The 13,046-nt window shown below is 43.8% G+C and overlaps 1 pseudogene; it reads right to left on the bottom strand.

Moving 5' to 3' along the window:
* LOC148510682 (uncharacterized) overlaps positions 1-11,621 on the bottom strand; it is a 64,622-nt pseudogene extending 53,001 nt beyond the window's left edge.
* Positions 11,622-13,046: the final 1,425 nt, after the last annotated feature.

Below are 13,046 nucleotides of genomic sequence, written 5' to 3'. Positions count from 1 at the left end.
CCCTTACCCATTCCTCTCCCATTTACATTTCTTTTCTCAACAAATGCACGCCGCCTCTCCTGCCAACTAATTACTTTCTCCCACTCCCGTCTCCATGATTTTGCCCATGCTGCTCCCAACCTCTGGAACTCTCTACCTCTCCCGCTCAGACTCTCCACCTCTCTACAAATCTTCAAATGGGCTCTCAAGACCCTTCCAGCTCTCATCCTAATGCACTGCTACATACTCCTTCCTCCAAATCTACCCCATTTCAGTCATGCCTTTTTCTCTGCCCAGCCCCTTTAGAATGTAAGCTCTCATGATCAGGGCCCTCTACCCTCTTGTGCTTCTCCTTACTTATACTTTCATCTACTCCTCACTCTGACACTTAACACTTGGTTGCTTACGCCCTGTTGTTTATTTAAGTTTTGTGATCACTAATGCAGCAATATGTTTAAACCATGTCCTTGTCCTGCATTGTTTTGTACTTTTAGTCACTGGTTTCTTGTTCACTTATTTGTCTATGTACTTTGTAAGGCACTGTGGAACACTTGTGGTGCCATATAAATAAAGGATAATAATAATAATAATAATAATAATAATAATAATAATAATAATAATAATAATAATAAAAATTACAGTCTGTGTTTGCAAAATAACAGTTAGGAGCTCATTGGTAGGTACTTTAGCTCCATCCACTTTATCTCTCTCCAAGGCTTAGTACATAGACCCTTAAATCTCAGTCTGTTGTCATATCTCAAAACCCCTTCTCAACATATGATGCTTAATACACAAGACCCATCATTCTAAATAATCTCTGACTTCTTTTTCCAGATTTTCTTCCTGCTTGGAGTACAGTTAGAATCCATGTCAGGTTATCTTGCATGAATTTAATTTCTTATTTTGCTGCTTCTATCCATTTGTCAGCTTCCCTTTCTGGTAAGTCAGATATTTCTTCCCAGGATGTGGGTTCATGTATATTGATTGTGTTAACTTTATACAACAGGCGCACAGGTGTTTTACGTTTGTTTTCTCTGGTTGAGTGCCTTACTTCACCTGCCATGCTCTCATTGCTGCTGATTTCAATCTCTTGTTTAATGGCTGTCTTGATGGTAATCTTTAGAGTTAGTGTTCTCTTTATTCAGATCTGCTGGGATCATAACAACATTTCTCAGTTCCACAACAAATGTCACACTATTGCTTATAATTACTTTTTCTGATTTTGAATTTAAGATTTTGTATCCTTCGAACATTCACTATACCATACAAGAATCCCATCCACTGCCCAGTTCTGCAGTTTACTGTATAGTTTCTGCAGGAATGTAGACAAATACTTTACATCCGAAAACTCTAATATATTTCATACTGAGTTTCTTGCCATACATACATAGTTTTATCCACTGTTCTGGAGAATAGTCTGGTCAGTAAATAAAGTGGCTATCATTGTGGCTTCACCCCAATATTTTCAGGTAGTCCTGAAACAGTTAACATGTATTTGATCATTTCAGTCAGAGGGCCTGATTCAGCTTAGGAAATAGAGTGAGATTTAGCACTTAACTGTTCATCTTGGTGAACCCATGCTGCACTGCAGGTGGGGGAGATTTAAAATGCGCAGAGACATTTAGATTTGGGAGGGAGGTGTCCAAACTGACATCTAAAGTGCAGTGTAATAATAAAGCTGTGCAGTATTTGTCGGCTACATACAAAAGCAGTCAGTATTTACACTACATGCTAAAAAAAATTATGAATTTATACCCCTTGCATTGCAACATGGTTTAATCAGGTACACAGTTACTGTAAGTGCTAATTCTCGCTCTATTCCCAAAGCTGAATCAGGCCCAGAGTTCTGTTCATTCTTTCTCTCAGCTACCCCATTCTGTTCTGGTGTATATTGTACTGTTTTGTGGTGCTCTATGAGTTGCCTTAGAAAGTGCACTACTTTGTGTCCTGTGAATTCACCTCCGTTGTCTCTACAAAATGCAAGTGGATTTCTTTGAAATGTTTTTCTTATCATTGTTACATAATCCTGTATCTTGTTCAGTACTTCAACTTTGTTTTGAATCATGTAAGTGCATACTTGCCTACCCTCCCGATTCGGCCGGGAGCCGCCCGAAAATCAGGTGCCACTCCCGGCCCCCCTGGAAAGGCAGGCAAGCCTCCCAGGCTCCAGCGACCCGCCTACCCCCCTGCACTTTTCAGATTAAATCTCGGCAGCGGATGGGCCAGTGACTCGATTTGCACTAAATCTCATCATCACGGCCCCACCCCCTGCCTCACAATGCCTTTAATAATGGCACTGTGAAGAGGGGGTGAAGCCACAATGACGCAATCGAGATGTCACTCCCCCATGCTCCGCCCCCAAATTCACGTAATCGCCTGGCCACGCCCCCTTTTGCAGAGACCTGCCCCCTGCCGACAATGCCCACAGCTCCCTCCCAGAAGAAGGGAGTGAAATGTCGGTAAGTATGGGTAAGTGACTGTGTATCTGAATTGAAAGTCACTATATATCTGTTACCTCCTGGTGAGCACACATCCATTGGGCCACACACGTTGCTGTGTATGAGATCAAGTGGTCTCAATGCTCTACTCTCTCTTTGTTTTGGGATTGTTATTCTTGTGACTTTTGCTTTTATACTAGGGGTGAGCGGGTTCGGATTTCTGAAATCCGAGCCCCCCCGATCCGAGGCCGATCCGAGTCAGGCTCGACTTTTCCCGCCAGACTCGGATCTGAAATCGAGGCAAAACGTCATCATCCCGCCTTCCGGGTCTCGCGGGTTTTGAATCCTATATAAGGTACCCACGTCGGCGCCATTTTCTCACTCGGCTGTGGACAGTGAAGAGGGAGGGTGGGAGTTAGGGCTGTATTAGTGTACAAAGTAGTGCCAAGCGTGCGCCTGTGTCATAAGTAAAGGGCCGGCTGGCTTGACCGTTAAAGGGTGCTGTAACCCCCAAAGTTCACTCCAAACCAAATAAAAAAATATTTTCTGTGTTTGTGAATTGTGTGCGCAGTAGCCGCACGTGCATCAACAAAGGAGCAGCGCCAAGCGTGCGCCTGTGTCCCATAAGTAAAGAGCCGGCTGGCTCATTTCTTAAAGGGTGGTGTAACCCACAAAGTGCACTACTCTCCAGCAAAAATAAAAAAATATTTTCTGTGTTTGTGTGCGCCTTAGCCACACGTATATATCAATATAACATAAATGGAGGACCAAACTTTCTTCGATAAAAATAAAATAGGGAAAGATCAAGAACCACTTCCTCCTAGTGCTGTTGCTGCTGCTGGGAGTTGTTCATCATCCCAGAGAGGAAGTAGGAACACCACTTCTTTTACTAAACAATTGACCCTCCAACAGTCCCTAGCGATGAGGATGAAGTATGACAGCAGTCATCCTGAAGCAAAACGTATAACTGAGGCCTTGACTGCTATGTTGGTGTTAGACGTGCGTCCGGTATCCGCCATTAGTGCAGTGGGATTTAGACAATTGATGGAGGTAGTGTGTCCCCGGTTCCAAATCCCATCTAGATTCCACCTGCATCCTCAAAGCAGCAGCGACAAGTGTGCGTCTGTCTGTTAAAGGGTGGTGTAACCCTCAAAGTGCGCTCCACAAACAATAAAAAAATTCTTCTTTTTTTTCTCTTTGTGAAATGTGTGGGCTGTAGCCGCACCTGCATCCTTAAAGCAGCAGCGACAAGCGTGAGTCTGTCTGTTAAAGGGTGGTGTAACCCTCAAAGCGCGCTCCACGAGCAATAAAAAAATTCTTCTTTTTTTTTCTCTTTGTGAAATGTGTGAGCTGTAGCCGCACCTGCATCCTTAAAGCAGCAGCGTCAAGTGTGCGTCTGTCTGTTAAAGGGTGGTGTAACCCTCAAAGTGCGCTCCACAAACAATAAAAAAATTCTTCTTTTTTTTTCTGTCTTTGTGAATTGTGTGGGCTGTAGCCGCACTTGCATCCTTAAAGCAGCAGCGACAAGCGTGCATCTGTCTGTTAAAGGGTGGTGTAACCCTCAAAGTGCTCCAAAAAATAAAAAACTATTTTTTTTATGTGTTTGTGACTTGTGTGCGATGTAGCCGCATGTGCATCAACACAGTAGCAGCGCCAAGCGTGCGCCTGTGTCATAAGTCAAGGGCCGGTTTGGACATCTGGTCCGGACTGAAGGACGTGCCAACAATTTCGGACAAGTCTACTGTCACTGCATATGATACTGTCCTCAAAGCAGCAGCGACAAGCATGTGTCTGTCTGTTAAAGGGTGGTGTAACCCTCAAAGTGTGCTCCACAAACAATAAAAATATTCTTCTTTTTTTTTCTGTCTTTGTGAAATGTGTGGGCTGTAGCCGCACCTGCATCCTTAAAGCAGCAGTGACAAGTGTGCATCTGTCTGTTAAAGGATTACATCGGTGACAGCATCCAAGTAGGCATGTCAGACAGTCCGTACCTGTACTGGCAGGAAAAATAAGCAATTTGGAGGTCCCTGTACAAACTGGCTCTATTTTACCTGAGTTGCCCCCCCTCCAGTGTGTACTCCGAAAGAGTGTTTAGTGCAGCCGGGAACCTTGTTAGCGAAAGGTGTAGGAGGTTGCTTCCACAAAATGTGGAGAAGATGATGTTCATAAAATGAATTATCAACTCTTCCAGGGAGACCAGCCTCCAGAACGTACAGAGGGACCTGTGGTGGTGGATTCCAGCGGGGATGAATTAATACTCTGTGAGGATGAGGATGTACACAACACTGAAGAGGGTGAGGAATCGGTGGATGAGGAGGATGAGGACGACATCTTGCCTCTGTAGAGCCAGTTTGTGCAGGGACAGATTAATTGCCAGCTTGTTTTGTGGGGGCCCAAACGAACCAATCATTTCAGCCACAGTCGTGTGGCAGACCCTGGCGCTGAAATGATTGCTTTGTTAAAGTGTGCATGTCCTGTTTATACAACATAAGGGTGGGTGGGAGGCCCCAAGGACAATTCCATCTTGCACCTCTTTTTTTTCTTTGAATTATGTACTGTTTGGGACCTAGTTTTTCAAACTGCCATCCTGTCTGCCTCTGCAGTGTCACTCCTAGATGGACCACGTGTTTGTGCCGCCCACTCGTATCTCTTAGCATAGTCATCCAGCTACCTCGGTGCAACCTTTTGGATATAAAAACACTATTGTGAGGTGTGAGGTGTTCAGAATAGACTGGAAATGAGTGGAAATTAAGGTTATTGAGGTTAATAATAGCATAGGAGCAGAAAAACCCACAAATTCTGTGATTTTAGCTGTTTTTATGTTTTTTTAAAAAAAAATACAGATCCAAAACACAAAACCCAGAACCCAAAACACAGAAGGGTGGTTTTGGCAAAACCAATCCAGATCCAAAACACGAAAAAAGATCCAGATCCAAAACCAAAACACGAAAAGTGGCCGGTGCACACCCCTATTTTATACAGCATTCACACCTCATGGTTGTTGAAAAGTTTGATACTGTGAGATCCTTTGTTAGGTCTCTCATTTTGAATTCTTTAATGCTGTCTGGGTGTTTGTGTCCTAATTGTCTGTGCCACACATGAATATGGTCAGTGTGTCTGGGCATGCTTATAGTGATTACTTTTCTTCCATTATGAATAATGCACATTATCTTATCATTTTACAGTAAGTCTTTTAGCCACCAAGTACCTTACAGATAATAGTCCACCTTCCAATCTAGGAACATACACTGTAATACATATTTTACTAGCATTGGTTACTTACTGCCATTAATAGTAGAACATATGAGCAGACCGTGCCCCAGTGGCATCACAAGGGGGGTGCGGGGGGTGCGGGCCGCACCCGGGTGTCACCCAACGAGGGGTGACACCAAGGTGCAGACCCCCCTTCAGTGACAGGAGCCAAGTGCTGCACTGTTGCATTAAGTTCAGCACTCAGCTCCTGACATTGTAAGGAAGCCGGGACTGCAACAAGGCACATCCTGCACCCCCCCTCCAGCAGCAAGAACGGGACCACCGGGGTTCGGGCTGCAAGGCCACTGCCCAGTCTCATGAGGCCACGCCCCCATCCTGCAAGGCCATGCTTCTTTTCGGTGGCACGCGGCTCCCCGCACCAGGTGACACCGCCGTGCCCTATACCTTTCGCAGCAATATTGGTACTAACTGCAACATAGATTGCTTCTTTATGATTCATGTCAAGCTCAGTGAAGTAATCTCTGTCATTTGTCATGTGACTTGTTGCTCCTGAATCTACAGAATATACCAACTATTGGTCAGATGAGTTACTGTCATTCCACTTGTTTGTGTATATGTCTGAGTGTAGTTTTTACTCTCTGCTTAGACATTTTAAAGATAGTTTCTGCTGCCATATTGAGCAGTTTTTCTTTAAATGTCCACTTTTCTTATATCTGCTCTTGTTTCCTTATTATGTAATTGGGTATCTGTAACTGAATGGGCTTTTCTGTGTCACTGTCCATGTTATCCTGTGTAATTTATTTTCTGCACTGATATTCATCTATGAGCCTGTTTTTTTTTATTCTAGAAAATCCAGTGGGTGTTTTTTGCTTCAGGCCTTGTTTCCAGAGCATTTATTAGGCACTGTATCATACTTGCTTACTTTTGAAAATGACTTTGAGGGAGATTGCAGATGGCTGCAGAATGCGTCGCGCGCAGTGCGGCGCGCCATTGTGGGGGCATGGTCTGCTCCACCCTAAGGGCGTGTCTAACTCCACCTTTGGGCGTATATATTCCTATAAGCTGACGCCCTAGCTCCCCCACTGACATTAATACATCTCTACCCTGCCATATTGACATTAATAGATTCCCCCCCACACACACACATTCATTTATATGCATAGATTCACACACAAACACAGTCGCACACACACATCCCATGAATAGATTCACACACACAGTCTCACACACACACAGGACCTCATTCAGAGTCGGTCGAAGCGGCCGCACGGTCGTACGCCACCGATGTTCGCTATACTGCGCATGCGTACAGTTCGCAATGCGCGTGTGCAAACTAGCCGCTACGATCAGAAATTTCTCTCTCCTTGAACACAGCCAGGTCGGTAGTTTGAGTGACAGATTGAGGCGTTTGTGGGTGGTAACAGGGGAAGGTGCTTGAAAACGGGGGAGTGGAGATCCGAACGCAGGCGTGCCTCATTATGCGAATGGCGTTTTATGGGAGTGCATACGGTTTATGGGAGTGCATAATTAACAAAGTAGCGTCATGGCACATGTGATATGGGAGGTTTTTACCCTGACATGATCGTAGAGCTTAAGAGAGGGTATGGTCAACCTTAAGCTCTACGACCAGTTTCGATGGTTGCCGATGGTCTCGATTAATCCTTATATGCCCGGAGATGACGTGCAATGCGTACGAGAAGGGGGCGTATTTTTTTGTCTTCCGACCGCTTCCTCCTCTTGGTCGGCCAACTACCGATCTGAACTTAGCGATGCAACTTGCGAGGGAATCATTTGAATATACGGCCCCTTTTCGCGTATGACCGTGCGGCCACTTTGACCGACTCTGAATGAGGTCCACAGTCTCACACACATCCCATGAATAGATTCATACACACAGTCACACACACACACACACACACATCCCATGTATAGATTCATACACACAGTCACACACACACATATCCCATGAATAGATTCACACACACAGTCTCACACACACATCCTATGAATAGATTCATACACAGTCACACACACATCCCATGAATAGATTCATATACACAGTCTCACACACACAGTCACACACACACACAGTCTCACACACACATCCCATGAATAGATTCACACACACAGTCACACATAGTCTCACACACATCCCATGAATAGATTCATACACACAGTCACACACACACCCCATGAATAGATTCATACACACAGTCACACACACAGTCTCACACACATCCCATGAATAGATTCACACACAGTCTCACACACACACAGTCTCATACATGCAGTCTCACACACACTGTCTCACACAGGGGCCTATTCATCAACACTAAAATAATGTTTTTAAGGACATTTTCCTTAAATAATGTTATTTTGGTATTCATGAACAGACTTAGCACAGGAGATATCACAGATATCTCCTTGCTAAGTTCCCCTGCGTTAATTTCCACACTCCCCATACATTAGTATGGGGATGTGGAAATTGTGGTATTCATCAAATTCCGAAAATTATGAATTTTCAGGAATTTGATGCAGTTACTATTCGCGACTGTGAGGTGGCGAATAGCAGAATCGACTTACCTGTATCTGTGATACCCCAAAGTAGCATCTATTGATGAGTAATTTCTCACCGTTCTAGTTGTACCTGTTTCTTCTAGTTTTCCACACCACAGCAGAGAGGTAGGTGGTTCCCAAACAACAACACAATAAATGACACGATAAATAAAATAGTGTTCACTTTACTAAGTTGGAACTCTTCAACAACTCTTGGTCTCCTTAAGCACACAGTTAGCAACAACACTTAAATATATATCACAATATATAGCACAATATAATATATTTATGCAATACTTTACATTTATATCACATCACCAATTCTCAGGAATGACTACTTCCAGTTACTAAGTTGACAACCATACTGTACATTATCTTGCTGTACTAATAGTTAACATATAAGATATAGGCAATGTACCCACACAAAATATTTATAACTCTCTAAGAATGTCCCCTGACCAGTTTTAAATGTTGGTGCACATACTGTATATGGGAAATCTACTACCCGGGTTATGTGGACTCCTTTGTAATTATGTTCTGGTGAGTATGGGTGACTTTAGGGATTGTCCTCCTGTGATAGTCTGGTAATGCAGATTTCATTGTACACAGAAAGTGAGAGCTGCCACTGTCTGTGCTGCTCTGTATAGGTATAACCCACTCCTGAGGTACAGCTGGAGCTCAGCACTATCTATCTCAGCAGTACTCACTGATTCCTTGTTTTCAGCTCAGCAACACTTTCAGGCTGCCAGTCTATGGAAGCCAGGACTCTTATTAGTGTCTCACCAGGGTCTGCCCCCAGTTATGCAGCCACCTCCCTGGGTCTGCCTTGATGTGCCGTCAGCAGCAGGGACACAGCTGGATGCCTGTCTGGCAAGAAGGGGTGGCCAGTCTTAGATCCCAGCTCTATCTGGTCTGTACCTCCAGAATCTCCACCTCACACAATTCTGGTCTCCATCACACTGCAGTGCTCACACCCAGCCATTCTGTCAGTCAGCACTTCAGCAGTGCAGCTCCTCTTTCCCTAGAGGTTACCTCAGCTCTGCCCTGATCAACTGCCACCTCCAACTGTTACTTGCATTACCACCTGACACACTCATGTGACATTGTGCGCCTGACCTCTTGAGCAGTTGCAAAGACTGCTGGGAGTTGTAGCCTGCCTGTGTAATGCATATACATGTCAGGGCAATCCACAGTATCAGCGTAATAATACGCATAGCCGGGTATTACATACTTCCCCGCTGAAAATATGCGTGTCCTCACGCTGTAACATATAGATTCCAACATGCAACAGTCTTTTACATTTTTTTTTCTTACAAGTAAAACTATTTACATCTTATTTTTGTAAAAATATTAACTTCTAAAGACAAATGTTTACAGGCTAGTGTGTATACTGAATACGCCTAGTACCTTTGTTCCTCTTTCCCGACTTTCCCAAAAACCCCTGCAAAATGAATGCTATCTCACTGGAACATATTTCCGTATATTCATGGTCTGGGAATTTATACTCTGATGGTACAGACATTAAGGGCTCTTTGTTTGAAATATATGGTTCCTCAATAATAATAGATTCACTCTTCTGTATAATAGAATCTAAGCAATTTGGTTCAGGGACCCCAACCTCTCCGCTGTGGCTGAGTCGATAGCACTTTCAGTGTCTTCTTTACAATTAGCAGCACACATATCTGGTTGATTATGGTGGGCCATTCTATAATGGGTGTCATCCATCCTGGGTTTAATCTGACATAATGGCTCTGAAGGAGGTTGTGGTTGGACAATTCTCTGTAGACTCTGCTTCATCATTTTACCATGTTCCTCTACATTTTGCCCAACTGTTCTTCCCAACAATTCACTTTGCTCTGGAACGTCGGGATATTGTTGTTTGTGTTTATATGGTCTTCCTGGATAGCATAGTGGGTAGTGATGCCTCTGGTATGGCCATTGTGGATTATCATCCTCTCCCTTTGCCACACTTTCAACGTCTTCTGGTCTCTCTTTATAATCATTGTATTGATAGTTATGTGGAGGACCTCTGAAACGTGGGTAACGCCAATAATGATTGCAATTTACTGCATATTTGCTGCCTTGGACTGGAACACCACCAGGACCAGTTACATTAGCAGCTCTGACACCCTTCTCTCGAATCACCACATCAAACTCAACTATCTCTCCATCTCCCACACTGCGGAGGTACTTCCTGGGGTTGTTCTTCTTAACTGCAGTATAGTGTACAAATACATCTTCTTTAGTGTCTGCTCGGTTTATGAAGCCATACCCACGTTGTACACTGAACCACACAACTTTACCCAAAATTTTCCTTGTGCTCGTTCATGGAACATTGCTAGCATGTGGCACACTGACCACTTTAACCTGGCTCTGCAATACTGTTTTTTTACCTGCATTTTTGGGTTGTTCTTCTTCCAAAGGTGGATCTATTCTCTCTTCTTCCTGAGGGCTGGTCCTCAGCCTCAGGTCTTTGTATTTTAAATCCTCTTGAGGCCACTGTCGTTCTATATGCCTGCTTCTATGACATCCATGATAAAATGGTCTTCGCTGTGGATTGAATTGATCTTTTGGCTACCTTTTCATCCTTGGTGAGTTCCTCCAATTACTTCCAAAAGCCCTTTGCTCACTCCTCCGGTTTTCCCAATTTTTTTTTTGTTCTTTTTTCCAAGCTCGCAATTCTTTAGTAAAATCCGCTAAGTGGCTACTTAATACCTCAATTAGATCTATGAAACCCTGCTGGATTCCCTGAGTTACTGTGACTGGAAAAGACTCTCGATATTGGTGTTCCAAGACATTGTTAGGGCCTATTAACTGGATAGCCATTTCTTTAAAGTCTAAAAATTAATCTTGTGGGGCTTGCAGCCGAAGAAGTCGCAATTGGGTTTTTATTATTTCTCCCCTGATGCCTTCAATAAATTGTTCTATCAGAGTCTTGTCGGCTTGCCGGACCTCATCTTCATCTGTCTGATGAATGGCTTTCAAGGCTTCCTGAAGCCCAAGGGCAAAATCTCGTATCGATTCCCCATGTCTCTGTTTTTGGGCATAAAAATTAATTTTTAATTCCGAAATCGATTTTGTTTCAAAGATAGTGGTTAGCCGATCTAGAATTTGCTCAACCGTGCTTCTCTCACTACTCGGCCAAGAATTTACCTCTCTTAGAGCAAGGCCACTCAATTGTCCAAGAAGTACTTCTATTTTCTGAGGCTCCGTCAAGCAATATAAGCGGAACAATGACCGCATTTTACATTTGAACTCTGGAAGGTCTCCTGTCTCGGGTATGTGAGAATCTCCTGAATAACTCGGCAACCAAGGAGCTCCGAAGTAATAAGGCATGGTTATAGGTGAAACGGTTGCTATGGAAGGAGTTCCTTGACTGGGTCCATCTCCTTGACCAACTGATGCAGCGAAGGGTTGTTGCTCTGACTGTGACATCTTGTATTTACATGGAAGGGAGCCACCTGCTTTTGACTCTGTAGTTGATCCTGTTCGCAGACGCCAACAATGTGATACCCCAAAGTAGCATCTATTGATGAGTAATTTCTCACCATTCTAGTTGTACCTGTTTCTTCTAGTTTTCCACACCACAGCAGAGAGGTAGGTGGTTCCCAAACAACAACACAATAAATGACACGATAAATAAAATAGTGTTCACTTTACTAAGTTGGAACTCTTCAACAACTCTTGGTCTCCTTAAGCACACAGTTAGCAACAACACTTAAATATATATCACAATATATAGCACAATATAATATATTTATGCAATACTTTACATTTATATCACATCACCAATTCTCAGGAATGACTACTTCCAGTTACTAAGTTGACAACCATACTGTACATTATCTTGCTGTACTAATAGTTAACATATAAGATATAGGCAATGTACCCACACAAAATATTTATAACTCTCTAAGAATGTCCCCTGACCAGTTTTAAATGTTGGTGCACATACTGTATATGGGAAATCTACTACCCGGGTTATGTGGACTCCTTTGTAATTATGTTCTGGTGAGTATGGGTGACTTTAGGGATTGTCCTCCTGTGATAGTCTGGTAATGCAGATTTCATTGTACACAGAAAGTGAGAGCTGCCACTGTCTGTGCTGCTCTGTATAGGTATAACCCACTCCTGAGGTACAGCTGGAGCTCAGCACTATCTATCTCAGCAGTACTCACTGATTCCTTGTTTTCAGCTCAGCAACACTTTCAGGCTGCCAGTCTATGGAAGCCAGGACTCTTATTAGTGTCTCACCAGGGTCTGCCCCCAGTTATGCAGCCACCTCCCTGGGTCTGCCTTGATGTGCCGTCAGCAGCAGGGACACAGCTGGATGCCTGTCTGGCAAGAAGGGGTGGCCAGTCTTAGATCCCAGCTCTATCTGGTCTGTACCTCCAGAATCCCCACCTCACACAATTCTGGTCTCCATCACACTGCAGTGCTCACACCCAGCCATTCTGTCAGTCAGCACTTCAGCAGTGCAGCTCCTCTTTCCCTAGAGGTTACCTCAGCTCTGCCCTGATCAACTGCCACCTCCAACTGTTACTTGCATTACCACCTGACACACTCATGTGACATTGTGCGCCTGACCTCTTGAGCAGTTGCAAAGACTGCTGGGAGTTGTAACCTGCCTGTGTAATGCATATACATGTCAGGGCAATCCACAGTATCAGCGTAATAATTAGGGGTGTGCACCGGCCACTTTTCGTGTTTTGTGTTTTGGTTTTGGATCTGGATCTTTCTTCGTGTTTTGGATCTGGATTGGTTTTGCCAAAACCACCCTTCCGTGTTTTGGGTTCTGGGTTTTGTGTTTTGGATCTGTATTTTTTTTTTAAAAAGCATAAAAACAGCTAAAATCACAGA

This window comes from Taudactylus pleione, unplaced genomic scaffold (assembly GCF_031769625.1).
Source record: "Taudactylus pleione unplaced genomic scaffold, aTauple2 ptg000313l, whole genome shotgun sequence".
Classification (NCBI taxonomy): Eukaryota; Metazoa; Chordata; class Amphibia; order Anura; family Myobatrachidae; genus Taudactylus; species Taudactylus pleione.
Note: the sequence above shows the minus strand (reverse complement) of the source record. Positions and strands in the feature narration are given on the sequence as shown.